This window comes from Tyto alba, unplaced genomic scaffold, assembly GCF_018691265.1.
Source record: "Tyto alba isolate M040663 unplaced genomic scaffold, T.alba_DEE_v4.0 Super-Scaffold_7, whole genome shotgun sequence".
Classification (NCBI taxonomy): Eukaryota; Metazoa; Chordata; class Aves; order Strigiformes; family Tytonidae; genus Tyto; species Tyto alba.
In genome coordinates this window covers 41,804,312-41,823,354 of record NW_024881328.1, presented here as the reverse complement: position 1 = coordinate 41,823,354, position 19,043 = coordinate 41,804,312, and the positions used below count along the sequence as shown (strand labels likewise).

General features: G+C 44.2%; 1 long non-coding RNA gene across 1 annotated transcript in view; it reads left to right on the top strand.

Moving 5' to 3' along the window:
• Positions 1-10,788: 10,788 nt before the first annotated feature.
• LOC116965210 overlaps positions 10,789-19,043 on the top strand; it is a 29,516-nt gene continuing 21,261 nt past the window's right edge. Inside the window, exon 1 of the long non-coding RNA XR_004409208.1 lies at positions 10,789-10,869. This is a non-coding gene — a long non-coding RNA (uncharacterized LOC116965210). The remainder of the gene's footprint in view (positions 10,870-19,043) is intronic.

Here is a 19,043-nt window from a genome sequence, read left to right as displayed (position 1 = left end):
AATCTAAATTGTATTTGCTGCACTAGGATTAAAACAAGTATTGCCAGTGACTGCTTAGAGCAGTTACACAACCAAAATAAGAATATAGTGAAATACGAGTATCATGCCTGTAGTATTCTCACATGCCTGTTTATTGTTCTTTGCTTCCTGCGTTACACCAAAAAGATTTCAGGGTGTCCTCCTGTTTCACAGTCCCTTGTTTGTTAAAGGCTCATATTTTAAGTGGGATTTGGCACTGATTTCAGTCACTTCCTCCTCGTCCCCCTTACCTTTTTCCTTTGATTGTTATTCCAAAAAGAAAAAGGAGCGTAATCCCTGCCTTTTCACTGAGTGTGTTCAGTCTTTAAACTCCTTGGTCCTCCCCTCTATTCAGACCTTGCTCCGCAGAGCTCACCCACACAGAGATTCAAGCATCAGTCTCTTTGCTTCTGCTTTCTCATCTTCCCACACTGCGGGCTGCTATTGCATTTAGCTGGCTAACTCCTCCTCTCCTCTTCTCACTCTCTTTCCTCTTTAGATTCACTTCAAGGCCAACTTCCCTTCCTCGCTGCTGGGCTGACACAGCTGGTAGTGCAGAAAAGCAGGGGGAGGGTAGCAGAGCAGGGAGCTTTTATTCAGCAATGCTTCCTTAGCCAAGCAGCTGCTTTGAAGCCCCAAGGTCCAATTTCAACTGCTGAAGTTGCTAGTAATAAAAAACAGCTAAACAGAATCCTGCTTTCAAATGGCAGTTGTGAGATAGGGGACTTTACTGTTAAAGCTCTTCGTCTGAAACACCATCAGAATCTGTAAATACACAAACCACACCATCTTCCATGTAATAGCCAATGCGCACTTGCAAGGACGCGTATTAGCGAGAGGAATTCAAGCTACAGCCCACAAGGTCTCACCCCACCTTTCCCTCTTGTACTCCGAGCCATATGCGAGGTGCTCCTGCTCAGTCCTGCCACCCCACACGCACCTACTCCCTTGCAGGTGGCACGCTCTGCCCTGCAGCAGGGAGAGGGGCACGTCAGACAGCACCCACCGCTTTGCTCGAGAGCCTGCTGACCATCCCGGGGTGCACACACACCCTCCTGAAGGCTAACACGGGGCGATTTCAACTCCGGTCCTCCAAGCGTGATTTGCACTCCATTCACAGCCACCTCTATGTATATTACTGGATTTGCAGGTCGTAATCACAAATGTGGTCATGGAGGCAGCACTGTGGTAACATCGTTCTCTGGTATTCTTTCAGTAGCACTGCAGATCATTTAATGTTTTCGCGTGCTTTTTCTCAGTGTTCTCTAGTGCCATTTGGTAGTCAAAGGGAAATAAAAATCCAAACCCATTTGTCAATGCATGACTCAAGATTTCATCAGAAGCTGCTTATTTCACAGGAAAGTACAACACTTGTCACTGGACAGCAATGTCCCGACATAGTAGCTAAATAGAAATTAAGGCCTGGAGGAATGCCAATATACATCAATGCCCCAGAGACCACTGGTTAAATTGATGCGAGAAGGGAGAAGGAATGAAGAGCCCTGGCAAGCAAAGTTTCCATTCCGTGCATAAAAAAAAAAAAATGTTGTCCATCATCCATTGATCTTGATAGTGTGTTTGGGTGCATAACACTTTCCTGTAGGAAGGCTTGAAAGGCACTAGTAAGGCAGCTGTTGAGAAGGAAGAGCATGAGCGGCACAAGCAGAAAACCATACCAGTGCTACTGCCATTGCAGTGACCAGACGTACAGGTTACTGGAAGATACTACATTTCCAAACAGAAACCTCAAAGCAACCTCACCTGGGGTGGTTTTTTCACCTGCAGGTCGGGGACCACGGAGATAAAACAGGGAAGGTTGGCTGTTTGGCAATGCTAGATACTAAGGCGGCACATGAAGTGCCATTTGGCTTTTCTTCACAGGGTCAGCGCAACCGCTCTGTTCAATGACCGCACCTCAAGGTGACTGATCAGCAAAGGAGAACCTCTGGGGCTGTGTCCTGGAGCGTGACCATGTTCACTACCAAGTGTATGTTTAACATGAGCAGGGGCTGCTGGTACTCACCCTCTTCAGAGAAAGTTTCAGAGCGTGGCCTCCCAGGAACACAGGATTATCTAAAAGGTGGAGTAGTGAAGATGAGCTGGTAGAGAACAGCTTCTATAGCAGCACAGTTTTGTGAGTGCCACCAGAGACAGTTTTGAGGGGGGGGACGGACACAGAGATACATCCCCCAAAGTTTTTAAAAAAACCTAATCTGTTTTTTTTCCCAGGTTTGTGAGCTCTCGGGTGCTATAAAACTGGTCACAGGCTCACGTTGTGGTAAACTGTCACATAAAGGTCCTTCTTTCCCTAAAGATCCGGTTGCTACACTCATGACCTGCATCTCTGCACTGCAAAGAAAGGTTGGCTGCCAGGTCTTAGACATCTACACCAACTTACACCTCCAAATCACTAGAGTCAAAACAACCCACTGAGAAAAATATGAATAGCAAGTCCAAAAAAAAGAAGTCTGAGTTTACAGTTTCGGACAAAGAGTATTTTCTACCCATTGCCAGAATTTTCCACCATAGCCAGAATCAAATTTTCACCCTTTCCAGTGTCTGAATTTACAATTCCTTGTGCCATTTATTCATCCAGCACTCAACTTGCTTACTGTCCTTTACCCAGCTATTTCTTTGTAAAACAAAGACATTTTGCCCCCCTACACCCCATCACTGGAATATCCATCACTCCAGATCTGTATTCAGCAGTTTTCTCTCTCACGCCCGTTACATATACTTCCCTGATACAAGAAGTCTATCTTTATGCATGCAAATGGTCTTAAAACCATATCCAAACTGCGTTTGAAATAATGCTTTTTTACACAACTGGGTTTGGAGTTTTGGGGGGTTTTTCTTCCCTCCCCGCAACTGCTGGCAGGTCTTTAACCAGCTACTTCCCATACCTCACTGTAGCTTTTTTCAAGATGGTTTACTGCTAATCTAACTCACTACTTTTTTCCTTCAGCACATTTGCAGGAGTTGCTTACTTGAGAATACACATTCCTCCTCCCATCAGGCTTTTAATATAGTCTCAGACTTTGCTTTTAAACGAGCTGTGCACTGACTGTCCGTCCCTCGTGAGGACAATTTGGGAAATGCCAAGCTCTCACATCCCTTTCTCTTTATTAAACCCAGCCCCTGCTAATCTGGGATCCAGGCTGATGCATTTCCTTACCATCTACTCAGCCCTGGTGAGACCACACCTAGAGAACTGTGTCCAGGTCTGGGCTCCCCTGTACAAGACACAGATTTACTTGAGCAAGTCCAGCACAGGGCCACAAAGATGACTAAAGGACTGGAGAATCTTTTATACGAGGAGCAGTTGAGAGAGCTGGGATTGCTCAGCCTGGGGAAGAGAAGGCTCGGGGTTGATCATATCAATGTGTCGAAGTACCTGATGGGAGGGAATGAAGGAGAGAATGAGGCTCTTCTCATTAGTGCCCACTGATGGGACAAGAGGCACTGGGCACACACTGAAACACATGCAATGCCAGCTGAATACAACACAACGCTTTTTGACTGCAGGAGCAGTTAAATACCAGAACAGGCTGCCCAGAAGTAGTGGAGTCTCTACCTATGGGGATATTAAGCCCTTACTGGACAGAGTCCTGGACAACCTGTTCTCAGGGACCCTGCTTCAGCAGGAGCTTTGGTCTAGATTTTCCCTTTCAATGTAAACAATACTGTAATTCAGAGCGAGGATGTCTGTGACATTAGGTAAAACCCATAGGGTGATACTGCCCCACCAGTTATCACAAAACCTCTGAGCTAGGACCAGGGCTAGATTGTAGTTCACGCAGGAAACACTTTTGCAGCCCACGCCCCCTTCATTCACCAATCCAGGAACAGCTGGCAAATCTCACCCAGTCCTCTCTGGGCCTGGAAATGCCAGTAACATTGAGTTTATCTTCTCCTCCTCACTGGACAGGAATGCTGATTATCTGCAGCTTTTGATGTGCATTTCTCAGAGCTCAAATACATACCTCCCTGAAGAGCCAGGGGAAACAGATACATCAGCTTGCCTTGGGCAGCATCAGGTTCAGCTTTGGACACTTGCTTGTGGGCAACAGCAGAGATGGTGCTGCACACTGGCTCTGCTTGTAAAAAGAATTCTGATGAAATGGCGATTGTTCAGAAAAGATGCTGGCCGCTAATACAGCAAATCTGCATTTTTCAAACAAGGGGGTATCTGAAGGACAGATCCTTTTTCACTCCAATTTGTTTCCGAATGCTACCTGTGGCTGGTTCACAGTTCTTCAGTTAAGCAATAACGGATATATGCAAGTGTCTCAGCAAGTAAGCTCACCACCTGACTTAACTGCAGGTTCCCCAATCACCTAATGCAGGCTAACTAATAACCATCTGATACTTCCAGAGGTTTTGGTTTTTATTTCATGATTCTTAGCTTACAAGTCCTGGCCAGTAGCCTTGGCCATAACCAGGCAAGTGAAGTGCGGCATTCTCACACAACTGACTGCATACCATGAATCAGTAGAGCTCACTAAGCTCCTTTTTTAAAGCTGAACAGACACAGCACAAAAACTATCCCTGTTTTGGAGTTGAAATTAAAGGCATTCATCATGTAGTCAACAAAATGCAGTCAACTGACTGACCGTTGAATGAAGAAAAAATAAAATCAGATGTTGTTTTAAACCACAATTTGAAGTTCCCTAGGAAAAGTTTACGAATGCAAAAAATGAGACTATCATATCAAGAAATCCCAAACAAAAGTTTAATTATGAAGAAATAATCCTATTCATTATACAGAAAAAAAGTCATCTTTCCTACTGCCAGATGCCTCCCCTCCTAGTGTGTGACCAAGCCAAAGGCCTGACAACACCAACCTGCCAGAGGTGATTCCTGTTCACAATCCTCACAAAAATCCAAATTACTAATTACCTCCAGAAGCTAACACTGATGTTATCGGGGCCATCACAGAGAACAGCAGAACAGAGGAACCTGCAGAGGGGCACTCATGAAATCTGAAGAGCGCAGAGCCTGCAAAATGCAGTATTTAAGCACCTGAAACAACTCACTGGACTCTGACGGAGCCCCAGCTTACTCCACCCCACGGTGCTGACCACAGCTGCTCGTGTCCAGGCGCAAGCCTAGGCACAGCCTGCGCTGCCCCTGCCCAGAGGCAGCTCTTCCAGGGCTCCTCCGTGGCACCTCCCCAGGCTGCCTCAGCCAGGGCAGGCGGATATTCAGGGCACAACCGTGCAGAACCGCGCATCCCTGAGCGGCTCATGGCCTGGGAACCTGCCAGACCATTTTGCAGCCCATGTCCTTTCCCATTTGGGCTAAGCTCCCCATCTGCTCTGAAGCAGCCTTTTGTCTCAGAGCTGGCTCTGGGGCCAGCTCTCCTCCTTCACTTCAAAGTCCTTTCACACCATTGCTCATCTCTGGAGCAGGGATTTACCTTTTCTTATATATCATTATGCACAGCACAAAAATCCCCACTGCTACAAGGCATCTGACTAAAAAAGCCATTTGAAAGGGATAAATGCCATCAGCCACAATCTCATTCACCCATCCAGAGACATCTTTGGACTCAAAGCTCTTGAAGATGTCATGGTGTAAAAAACACATCCCTTTTCAGGTAGGGGGGTGCTGAGTAGTCTCAGAGCAACACCAGCCAGAGGCTTACCTTCACCTAAAGCTTTTGTAAGAAGCCCTGGCAAGAAGAGGAGTGTGTGTGTGGGGTTATATTACAGAATATGGGTTGACTCTCAAACGAGTGCCCCCAAACAAGGGCGTACTGTTCAGCAAGGACCACGTTAAACCTCTATACAGAGATTCCCACTCAAATTCATACCAGCTGAGCTCAAATACACTAGAGCTAAAACTGTCCCTTTAGGGGCACGACAGTGTTGTTTTGCTGGGAAAGGATGGAATGATCCCCTTTTCTCACGCCGCAAGCAACAGCCAGTCTCAAAGTCTTGATATGTTGTTGAGCCTAGAAATAAAGTCAGCTTGCCTTCTGTTCTGCCCCCGTTTCTGCACAGAGCTTGAAAGATTTTATTCTATGCAACAATAAACACAACTACAGTCCTTACTTCTTTCTTGGCAGCTTCATTAAAACACTGCATTGCTTGATTAGGTTGAACTATCTCACTCCAAGATTCACCCCAACCCTAAAATAAGTAATTTTGCTATGTATGACATTTTGCTACTAAGCTCGGGAGAACTGTTCTCCAGTATCTAAACATAACTGCAGTTAAGAGCTCCTTGCTCATAGCCGCTGAAAAACAAAAGCTTAGCACCCCTCAAGAGATGGCTGTTTATAGGAGTCCGGAAGAACCACGTTATAACAGGTTTATTTCAAAATAGATGATCTGACAAATGCAGTGACAGCTTCCCAACTTGGCTGTCTTCAGCTGTGCCCTGTTCCCTACTCATTCCTGCCCAGATCTACTACAGGTAGCAGTAAGAGTGTAGCAATCCTACAGCCTCTAGACAGGCACACTGAATGTCTCAAAGTGTCCAGTTCAGAGAAAACAAACAACTGCCAGTGCTTAATGCCCCACCTCTCATACTGGCAGCTGAAACCAGTACCAACAGAAGAAGATACAACATGACTCCAGGTTTTCCCAGTTTATGTACCACCCCCAGTCTCACATCAGCTTTCTCTTCCATACTCAGTTGGACTTTTCAATTTCCCCTTGCTTCATCTTAAATGAAGCACAGCACTTCACTGCTAATCCAGCCTTTGGACAGCCAAAGCACTTCTCACCTGGGTCTGTGTCTAGTACTTCAGTTTCATCCATTTGTTCACCAGAAAGATTATCCATTAACCACTGTACACATTCTTGCCACCAAGGTGTCCATTTCTATTCACAACAGTTCAAGTCCAACCAAATTTTTGGGCTCAGGAAGATCCTGGAATTCTTTGTTAGACTAACTTTTCTTCCTAAGGCAAGAAAAAGGAAAGCTGTAATGGGACATGCCAGGTACCTGAAAGCCAAGCATTGCCAGCTGACACTTTGCTCTTCTCTGCAAAGGAATCAGCAAAGTAAGAAGCTGATGGCCAACTCAGAGACAACAGACAACGCGCTATTAGCTTCTTAGATTACTGCACTGCAAATCCCTTGGGTTTCTACATGATTATTTTACAAGCTGAAACACACCAGGATACTGACAGACAAGCAGCAATAATTCTCAAAAAGCAAACAGAAGGGTCTAGGCTCAGCATGAGGAAATTACTTGTTTGCTTAAGCAGTGAGTTTTTAAAGGTACATTCCACCTCTTGCAAGGATCTTTCCTCTCACTGTGTAAAGCTCCCTACAGTTCAGAAGCTGAAGTTGCACTGGCATACATTGCATACATCTCTGCTCAAGACTTTTTGGGATACTTGGCACATCGCAAGATTTTACTCCTTCTGTAACACAAGGAAACAAAGCTTTGAAATCATAGGTGAGAAACATAGGTTAAAGACACACCTGAAATTTTACTGAGCAAAGAAACTTACAATAAGGAGAGCAATAACCACAAAAATAAGTCAGCGATTAACTTATGTAAAAGACAAAGGAACCTTGTTTGCCTGTGGAGTATCTTCCAGGGCAAGAAACGTAAGGAAGTTATGTTGGTCCATTCTCATTGCAAAATACCAGCACAAGCCAGACAAACGAGGCTAGAGCCCCTCTCACCATCATTTCCAAATTATACACCTTGCAAAGCTATAAGCCCTGGGTAGCTATTCAACTTACTCTCAGAGATAGAAAGCCCACTATGGTATCTACATCTAACTCTTTGCCTTAGTGCACTGATTAAATAGCTGAAGTTTATTTGCAATAGGTGTTTTATCGCTTTAGCAATGCCATACTCACAGTATGCAATCAGTGAGGTGGAAAAGCTTTAGAATCACAGAAGGAAATCCCAGTTCCTGGTACTACAGCCAATTTCCTCAGGTTCAAACGCTGCAGGAGGTTTACTGCCTCTCCCAGGAATGCATCCCTCACCAAAGCAGGCAGAAACAAACCACAGACTTCAATAAAACAAACTAAACCCCTAAAAGACATTTGGTAGCCTTACAGCGAGATGTGTGCCTGCCTTCACACTCAGGCCTAAATCAGATACATTAAAGCATCCTCTAGCAGGCTCAGCAGATGATCACAAAACCCTGAAGTCCTTCAGCTCTCTCAACAGCAGACACCAAGGGAGCGCATAATTTGGGGAGAGGGGGGCCTCCAGGAGTATCCTAGACCAGCAGGCACATGAAACCCATCCTCAGAATCCTGTACAGCACAGAAGATAACTCAGGACACCAGACAGTCAAGTCAAGGCATCAGGACAAATGGATTCCTCTTTTACTCCTGCAACACACCCCCTTGCAGCCTCATTTATAGCCCTCTGAGGAACGAGACAGAGCTGGGGCAGAGCCTGTGTCTTCACAGCTGCCTTAACCCAAATAGCTGCACCTGAAGGATCTTTCCAATTGCAAACAGCCATCATGTTGATTATGACTCCAACAGGGAAGTAGCAAGAGATAATGAGAGCTTAATGAGCATAGCACCCACCACAGCCATTGCAAGGAGACCTAGGGTGACCTCGGGCTGGTTATTTCGTTTGAGCCTCTAGTCCTCAGCTGTAAAATTGTCCAGCAGCATTGACGTACGAGCTTTGTGAGGACAAAACAGATCAGTGCTCAGCACCCCGATTCCATCATAAAATGAAGATAATTCTGCCTTTCAGATCTAATCTGCTCTTAACGCAACAACTTCCTAGCTTAATTTTTCGATAGCTTGGCTTCCAAGGGGAGTACATGAAGAGATATCCTTGGGATGATACTGAGCTATGGTAATAACTTTTATTTATTAAATTCCCAATGAGCAGCCCTATTGCAAGTTTCTTTTTATAGCTGTTCAAATTAAACATGTATGACCTGTTGCTTCTGTAGTCAGCGTCAATGTTATCTCTTTGCAGTGAAATACAATAGAGAACAACAATATTCTCTCTTCCTCAGCCAAATAATTTTTAATCACATTAGCCACAGGACCCCTATTAGTAATCTTTCCTCTGGGCCCTCCCAGTTCTTAAAGCAGAGTCTGATAGAGAATTCAATTAATGTGCCCCCTAAGGATAAGACATTCAATCATAGTAAGTGAGGAAAAGCATGCTCAGATGAAAAAGAAATTGCAGCCCCAAACTTCCGGTAGAAACCATTAGTCTCATGAAGTAAGCAAAGGCTTTGGGTCTTTGGTCAACAAGAAAGCTGGTTTTGCAGGGCTCTGTTGTTGCTGAGTTTTCCCCCTCTTAGGACGGCCTGCCGTCTTAATCCAGGGAAGCCCAAAGGAGTTCTCAGGGTCAAACCTTCAGAAGATCAGTGTTGGGTCTATTGCTCTGATTTGGTTTTCACCATCTGTACAGCTAACAGTTGAAGAATATGTAAATCCTATATGCCACCACTTCTACAGCTCAGGTTGCCAGAGCCTAGAACGTTATCCCGTTAGCACAAAACAAGCATGGATTGAATTCTAACCCTTTTTGAGGGGCGCATAAATATATTCTCAAAGGAAAACTGTATTCAGACTAAGGCTTTTCCTAATCACATTTTTCTCCTCCAGTAAGACATTTAGCTCAGCATCACCACGTCATCTTCAAACAGAAAACTGTATCCAAGTCATAAGCACTGTGAGAGCTGGCATCTGCCAAGAGCAGATGACAAGACCTAGTCACATAGACCTTGAACAAAAACAACCGTTAGCTCACTCATGCAGGGGAGGGTGCCCAGCTAGAGCAGATGAGCATTCACGGAGATGGATGCCACACAGTAAGAGAAGAAAAGAAACTGGCCTTAACTAAGCATTCCGATTGCACAGGCACAACGTCAGAGAAGCACTAACCCTCCCGCAGCTGAAGCTGGTGGCTGGTTTGCATTCTCATTTGAAGGAAGACACTGGCGAGTGCTGCCTTCGTTGAGGAACGCAATGGCAGCATGCCACGGAGCCAGGGGACACGTCCTACTCCAGACACGGGTAGCTGTGCTCTAAGGCTGTCACGGCCCCCTGAGCACCAGCAGTACTTGGCTGACCCCAACACTGACATGGCACATTTTGCAGGGATTGCAGAAACGTCACTCTTCGGAGCTGACCTTTACTGAAGAACTTGCAACCTACCTTCATCTCCCACTCCCCACAAATGTTCAAAACCAACTCAAACAGAGAACAAACCTGCAGCTCTTAACAGGTTTGTTCTCCATATCGCACGGCCTTATTTCTTTGTTTCCATTAGAGCAGAAGGCATTCTGCAACTCAAGAGGAGGAAGGCTTTAATAACATACATTTAAAATACGTTTTCCGCATATCCTGTCACACCAAGCTAAAATATGCAGGCGTGGGGTAGAAACACAGCTTCCCAAACCATCCTGCTGTCAGCAGCTTGAATGCTGCATAAACATACCCAGGGACAACTGCTGAGTCACAGCGGCAGCATCTCCCAGCCGCACAAGATTATCCAAGGTTTGAGAAATCTGGATTTCAGAACAGAAACCACTGCCGTTGCTGTCAGTTAGCAGTGAAACAAAACACAGCACTGAGAAAAAAAATGAAAACAAAGCTAAACTGTTGGTTATGTTGGGTAACTTTTCTCATCTTCCCAGCTTGTGATAGTGGCAGATGGCCCAGCCTGTAAATTAGCAGCTACCAGATGGGCCCCCTAAGTAGCTTACTGCAGTAAATTGATTTGTTCGTGGATTTGGTACTAAAATGCCCTTCACTGTCTGGGTACTGTTTGGCCACAGAGCTGCAAATTCCAGTTGAGTGCAGTGAAGGCCAAAACCCCAAGCATTCACATTGGGCAGCTGCTTCTGCAACATGTGGTGACTACGGGGGCATGTCCTGAAGCACCGGTCAGGTAGGCACACAGGAGATATTTGGCTTTGCCAGCAGGAGCCAGCAATAGGTAAGCAGTGAGAAGAGATGAGAGGGCTTCATTCTGGGCATGGATGACAGATACAGAAAACTTTCCAGTGAGTAGCTGAGGAAGGACACCCTGACCAAATGAATTATTTATTGGGTTGACACAACTCTTTCAGGGAAAAGTACTCATCACTGTGGCTGCAAATATCACCGGGGAAGGAGTTCAGCTTATCTGATACTTCAGTGCCATCCCTCTGCCTCTCTCCTTCTTCCCTCCATGCCCTTCCCCTCTCCCCCAACTATTTTAGCCCCAATTATTCTGCTAAAGTTGTTTATGAATTGCATTTGCAGAGTTTGGGCCCTTTTCTATGTATTTTGCTGTTTTGCTGTGGAGAAAGCACCCCGTGGCAATATGTGCTACCTTGTTATTCAGGGTAGCCTTTGGCCTCTGAAAGGCTAAGTGCCTTTATTTTCCACTACTAACCAGGATTTTTACTCCTGTGTCAATATCTCGAAGATGATGGAATTACTGGAAATAAAAAAAGGTCGATATGTTATTTTCCTCCACTTCATTACAGAGGCTGATAGCCTACATTTTCTAGCTTGGTTGTTACCCTTCCAGACTTCTGCTCAAGTAAGAGGAAATTGTCTCAGCAGTAGTGAGCTGGAAGCTACAGATTGACATTTATTGAAGTGAAATACTCCGCATTCCTTACATTTCTTAATAAAACCACAAGCATTTCCATCTTCCTAGAGCTTCTTTGGCATGTTCTGGCATGATACCCTCTAAGTCTCAGACCCAAAAGCCTTTGCATATGTTTTAGTTTGTGTCAAAGATTGGCAAATCATGACTTAATCCTCCCAATGGCACTCTGCAACTGCAAAGGCTCTAAAGTCACCAGAGAAGACTGGCAAGCAAGAAGAAATTACTCAAATTTCTGTAAGCGTACTGTCACATGATGTTTTATATTTCTAATATATAGATAGCTGGCAAAGCAAACCAATCTGCCTTCCTTCTAAAGCCTAGATAGTTAAATCATCTGTCAGCCTGAAAGCTCAGATTTCCTCATGCTACGCTGCTGACAACAACCAAATGGGCAATGGAGGCTTGTCGCATCTCCCCCTCTCCTCCAGATAATCTTTTTGAGACAAAAAAGACTGTCACCTACCAGGAAGTAAAATGACCTTTTCAAGTCAAAGCCAACTGCCAGAGCCTTAAACTCTTGACCAGGATTTGAAAGAGAACAATTTCTCCCATTCTTTCAAAAGAACTGCAAGTTAGATCTCCTACCATAGGTGTAAGTACATATTATTGTTCCTAATTATTATTAAATTCACTCAAACATCTTCACATGCTGACCTTGGTCCTTAATTCAGCACTTAGTGATCAAAAGCTAATCCTCAAAACACACGGAAAGAGCATCAATGGCTGGCCATCAATGTCTCTGATATGATACTTTTTGTCTTAGTACCTTTGAATACATTTAGTACTGAGACAGGCAGCATCCAAAACCACTGTTGTGCAATAAACCATTACTGCTGAATCTTGTGTTTTTCTGCTGTGAGTGAGGCAACAAGGTCATTTGTGAACAAAGTTTTTACAAGGGGAATGTGCGGTTTAAAAGGGCTTTGTGTTCCAGCTGACGAGACTGTTAAAATTCAGTGAGCCATAGCTATTACACACAAGCTAACACATAACTATTATTCTCAAAAAAAAGCATATGTTACAACAGTATCAGTCCAAGTTGACCACAGGCTGAGGCCTCCTACATCAGGAGATGAAGCGAGTAAACCTTGGTCACAAGGGAGCACTGGAAAATACAAGCAGGTTTCTCCCTCTTCTTCAGTTTCGTGACCCCTCTTCTCTAGCAGGTAGTTTCCTTTTCAGTTCAGATATGGATAGTTTCCAGCTGGTGTATGATTCACATCTGTGAGCAGACTCTGCTCTCCATCACACCTCTCATTCAGTGGAGAAAGTTGCAGAAACCTGACCAAAGTGACCAACACACATCATAACCCAGCCGAGGGAGCTGCAGAAGTGCTGGTGCAACAGGGACCGGGCTGTAGCCGTAGCTGACTTCAGGGGCACAGGACAGTGCATATGGTTTTCTCTGGTCTGTAGGAGTAATCTATCATCCCATATCTTTAGTCCAAGCAATCTAAATTTCATGTATTTTAAAACTGACTTCAGCAGGAAGAGCACAGCACTTCACTCGGCATCGGGACATCTGGCATGTCACAGTTTCCCCAGAGAATTAGTTGTTTTCTTTACTATCCCATCAAGTGGAGTCCTACCCTGAGAACCAAGACAGATATTTCTACTGGAATGAAAAACAATCTGGCATTTTTCAGGATAAGGTTTATTGTTGTAGCTTCATTTCCTGTTGGTCATTCTTCCTTCTCCAACTCTCCTCTGCTGAATCCCAGTTTGTCTTCAGATTTTACCCATGACCTGGTCTGACCTGCCTTCTAACCTCTGTCTCTCAAACTCCTCCTGTTCAAAAAGCTCAGATCTCTTGGCATTGAAGCATACAAATTTGCACTTAACAAATTACAGAGCAGGAACAGAAGTCCACATCACAGGAAATCTGTCTCTGCTGCTTGGGGCCCTGTGCGCCATCCTCACACTGATGAGTTTCTGCTTGCACTGCTCCTCCAGCTACACCTCATCTTTCTGCTGCCTTCCATACCATCAACATCGTTTCCATGGAAGCCTAAACTGATTTTTCTAGATACTTCTTCTGTCAGTCAAGTGGCTTATTAGTGTGCTCTTACCAGGCAGCTCACCTGCCCCAGAGTTGTGAAGGACAAGCAGTAAGGTGACATGTTCCAGTCCCTCCTCATTGAAACTGAATTCTGTTTTTTTCAGAAAGCAACTGATATGCAGTGAAAATAATAAATTCTTGTTCAAAAAGGAAACTCTACCCTTTAAATCTGACCTGCTTGCTGCAGTGCTAGTTATCCTGCCTCATGACTAGCAACTACCTATTCTTTCCTCCCCGCTCCCAGACACCAAAATCATAATATGCCCTTTCTAGCTGTTTTCAGAGTCATTAATACCGCCTGATTCAAGTTCTTCCTGAAGAGACAGAAGCAAAAACTCGCTGATAAGATTGCAGTCCAACCTGAGCACTCAGTTTAGTCTCATTTGGGGATCTTCACTCCATTTATCACCAATTCCACATTATTAGTGGGACAGTAGCTTCGCTTTTGCACCTCCCATCCCTGGTTCATGTTTGAGATTATGGCTAGCCTGTCTCGAGAGCAAGTACAATATTTGCATTCCTCTGTTCCCTGTTTTATTCTTCTGCGTGCTGCACCATACAAGACGATGGGACTTTGGCCCCTCAGCTGACTCAAAAGATTTGCTTGGATAGCTCAAGTTCCTGGAAGTACTTTTACTGGAAATCCACATAGGCAATCCCTTATACACATTCCCAGGATGCACAGATTTGCACTGGAAACTTGTACTTCACCACTTCTTGCACTTCGAAGTGCTCATTTGTAAAAGCAAAAGTTCTAGAGACAAAACCATCTCAGCTTAGAGCATGGCTAAGTCATTTGCTCCCAGAATGACCTTTACATTCGATTGCCGCAGCCTTTCATGTTCTCCCAGCTGCCGTGCACACTGTATTACCTTACAGAAGCCATATAGCCTAGCTGTCCTTCTTTTTAGAGGACAGTAGTGATCTCATACATTCCTTCCCCTATTTGCTATCATCCTCCACCACAGTCCTCCTTCCCTGTCTTACATAATTCCCTTTTTAAAGGGTAATACCCACATCGGCCTGGAAAAGTCAAAGCTGGTGATACTGCACGCAGATAAATGTAAGTAGTAGCAAACAGCATCTCCTCTCCCACCGTGCATGCAGAGAGCTTCCCAGCAAACACTTCTGCCCTAGTTTTGCCATGAGGTGAACAGTAGCAAGGGATTCTCAAACCGTACCAAGAAGGTGCCCACTGAAGCACTGTATTCTTCACACTTCCTCCTCTGGCAGCAAGTACTAAGTATTGGAAAGCAGGCTTCTGCTTTTGCTAGCTTTTGTGCATATTCTTTCCCTCTGAGTAAAAGCAACATTTTTGCACCACACAAATAAGGAAATACTTATTTAACACTTTTAAAAATCACATATATCAACGTCAAGCTAGCAAGCTATCAACAGTTACTATAAGCCTAAGCGACTACTCAGGAATCTGTTTATTTTTACCAATGTATGAAATTTATGCAGTGAAGCAGTTATTCAACTGCCAAGAGGCCCCCAACGCCTCCACCTGCCTCATCACCAGTCAGGTGAAACACATGAACAGCTTCTGGACTGTTGTTCACTGTTGTCAGCCAGCGTAGGCTGTGCAGACTCATGCAGTTAATGTACCTGATTGATAAACTGCATCGCCAGAGCATGTTACGCAAGTACACCTAGAAAGCCACATACTTTGCACAGTAACAAGATAAAAATAGCCTAAACATTGAGAGGATGAACTGTAACACTAGGGTCACCTTAACCTGCACTGTTCATGGCTCAGCAGCTTCTCTGAACCCCATCCAGAAAGCTTGGGCTATAACAAAAAGCCTTCTGTGATACAGCAGCAGTGCTGTGTGCTCAGCGAGTGCCTTCCTGCAATGCAGACCACGACAGGTTGATACTTTAACACCCATCAGCTTTCACAGGTTCCCTTATGCAATCTGAACGGAGAGTAGAAGGCTTTTTCCTCTTCCCAGGCCACAGACTCAAGCTACTTCAAACTCGGGACAAACATTTTTATATGCTTGTGCTTCCTGTCGCGCTGGATGAAGCCACTGATGCCTGTGAGACTGGAAGCTCACCAGCTGCAGGCAGTCAGATTGCAGGCCAGACCCCAACCTTTGGCGTGGCTTTGTGCTGTATGGCATTCGTGGCACCTGCACCACTGTGAATATGCATAAGCTTATGCAGAACCGATCACATTTACATATTATGTATTCATCAACTCACAGGATCTAGGAGTATTTAGCTATCAGAGTGTTTCAAAATAAAGTACAACAAGCAAGTTACTTATTCTTTTCCTGCACAGTCTACAAACTGCTTGATTCTGTTATTTTAATGACAAAAAATGACATCATTAGTCATTAATCGTTAATGACATCAGTCCATTTTCCTTCTGCAGAGGGAAGGGACAAAACATGAGTTATTGAAAGTTATTATGAAGTTTGTACTGCTTTGTACTAAGCACTCCAGCTAAATAGCTCAACTGTTCATAGTCATGCTCCAGCCCAGTTTAGTGCTTTTTTTTTTTTTTTTTTTTTTTTTTTTTTTTTTTTTTTTTTTAATAAACAGTGAAGCAATTAAGACTTGAATAAGGCCTGATCCCACACTGAACTGATTCCCAGAGTAGAACTATTTAACTTCACTCTTAGGTCAGGCATGAACTTGGCTCTGCTCTGCGATATGGCACTTGAAGCTGTGTCTCAGCCTCCAACTGCAGATGTTTAAACACTACCCACCAGTGGTAAATACACCCCGGTGCAGAAAGAGGTCTTTGCAGGCAAAAAGAAAGGAAGCTGGTGTGGAAGAGTACTGGCAAGTGTAAGCCCACACAGAGAGGTGGTGGTAATGGATCATCATGTAAGCAGACCAGAGTATGGCTCTGTCTTGCTGTCGATAAACTATGATTGTGAGAAAACTGATATGCTTAAGATGGCTCAATACATTTTCCCAGCTGCAGATCATTTTGAGGCCTTTGCGTATAGAAGCCTTGGTCATTCAGCTTTGCTGAATGCTTGTTTTAAGAGAAACACTTAAAACCCCTATTCACCGAAGTGACATTTTCATCTCAGCTTTCCCTTTTGAGAATTAAGTTGTCCACACTGACCTTCCCTCAGACTACAGTTCTGCGACTAAGAGTCAAAAATGTGAGTTGAGATCCTTGGAGATTGAGAGCGGAGCAAGTGCAAATCCTTAGCCACAAACACAGGTCAAGTCCTGCTCAGAGCAGGGAGAAGTGCCTCTACAAAGCAGTTCTGGGGCTTAGTTCTCAGCTGGCTCACAGGAAAGCGTGCCTTTATGTGACGATCAGAGAGTAAGAGCCAGGAGGCTAGGTCTTTCAAAACTTCCAAGATAACAGTCCAGCGGTTAAATCAATACTTCCAAGCCTGGTGTACTGATAGTCACCCCTGCCAAGAAACCTATTCAAACAAAGTACTGCAGGGGACTCAGATGTTAACCCTTGAGGAACTATGCACACACTTCAGGGGCTTGCATTACATTTAGCCACAAGTTTCTCATTTTTTCAAGTAATCCCGCCAGGCTAGCCATATGGGGCAAAGCTGCACAGCCAGGATTACAGAAGTGTACTGAAGGTTTACACTGCTAAGTCCAAGTAGGGTAAATTTATTATAGCAGCTCACATGTTCCAGGAAAAGTGCTGCCATCGGGGTAAAACACAGACTGACTTAACCAGCAACCTCTGCCATGGAGGTGGAGGAAGGGTCTTGAGTCTGATGATTTGGCTGGAAGCAGCAAGTAGTCTTTAGTTAGTGACTGGTTTTATTGGCACCCACTAAACAGTTTTTATTCATATTCTTTGTCCAGTTTAACTTCTGTGCATGCTCAGACAAAAGCTCAGACTGAAATACCAACTCAGTCCCCTTCTAGTAGAAAATATTCTTTCCATGCTGTTTTCTTCCAGCTTACAAATAGTTAAGATCCAATTTTATTAGGTTGTCATTACCACCTGAAGTGCTACCTTGGCTTTTGGAGAGCCCAGCTCCATTGTCAGCTAAGCAAACAATTCCCTCCCTTCCTCAAAATATCGAGGAGAGGTCCAGGCAGTGCTCTCTTGCCTTGCACACCATTTTCTTCCATAGCACTTAAAAGCTGAACAACTGCTGCAGGAAAGAAAGGGACAAACCTCTGACTAAATTTCCAGTTCCAAACAAAAAAGGAGCAAAAGCACATAAAAGTACAGAATAGTACAGAAGAATATTTTTTTTTTTTCCTTTCAAGGCATCTGAAAAGATTTGGACAAGTAAAAGTTTGATACCACTATCTATTTCTGGAGGCATTGGGTTGTCTGTCATATCAAACATTCAGTATCACAAAGCTATGATCACAAGTTACTTAAGCTACTTATCACAAGTTACTTAAGCTCTCAGGCATTTATAACCCGATTTTTAATTCATACTTTGTAATAGTTACAAAACATCAGCTGTTACTACAAGCCTGCTCCTCTAGATTGACTGATAACCACGGAGTTGCCCTTTAGCCATATAGATATTCCTCTGCTGACAAGTAACAGCATGCAAAAGAGGAGCACTTGACATTTGTGCCCTACCTCCTCCTGCTTTGCACAAACAGCTTTGCACAATTTGTGCATCGCACAAATGAAAGGCTCAGGCAGTGTCCGGAAGCTTTCACAAGACACATCTCGGAACCTTCTGTATACTCGCTTTCACTTAAAGCTTTAAATTGTCTTGGAAAACAAAAGTATGAATTGTCTGATGTATCCTGCCCCGGGCTCCTCCACACGCATCTTAGCTGTGATTCACCAAGGGAACATTTTATAGCTTCCTGGTCAGAGGAAATAAACGTTGCTGCCATCCTTCTGCATACTTATACAGTCCTGCTCTGTTTAGCTGAGGGTTGAACAGGGCAAGTAATGGTAGCTATCTAGAGCTTACACTGGGATGTTTCTCCTCTGCAGAAGACAGCTGAAGCTTTCATTTATTTTTAGTGACATTCTGTTTTTATTAAAAACCAAATGAGTCTTAGTTTTCTTCTGTCAGATTGGGTAAGAAATACTCATTGCTTCTTACAGGCAAAAGAGTCATGCTGCCAGATTTAAGCTTTTCTTAATCCTCTCAGGGAATGAATTATACTGAGGAACCACATGAACCTCTCTGAAACTACAATTTCCTTGAGTGGCAAGCAGCCCAATTCTATAAAAAGTATCAGTATAAAGACAAATGTATTTGGTGAAGGCTCCTGCTGATGTCAACATGAGACGCCAGCAAGGTTGAGGGGTAAAAACCTGCATGTGCAACTAGAAATAAAGTCAGTTCTATGTGGGATGATTGGAAAGAACTATGAAATGCTGCCAGCTCCTGAGTCCTCTTTGCATCATTTTAGTTTTCCACACAAGGCATTGGCATGCCTCATTTCAAAGTGATTTATAGCAGCATGAAACATTTTT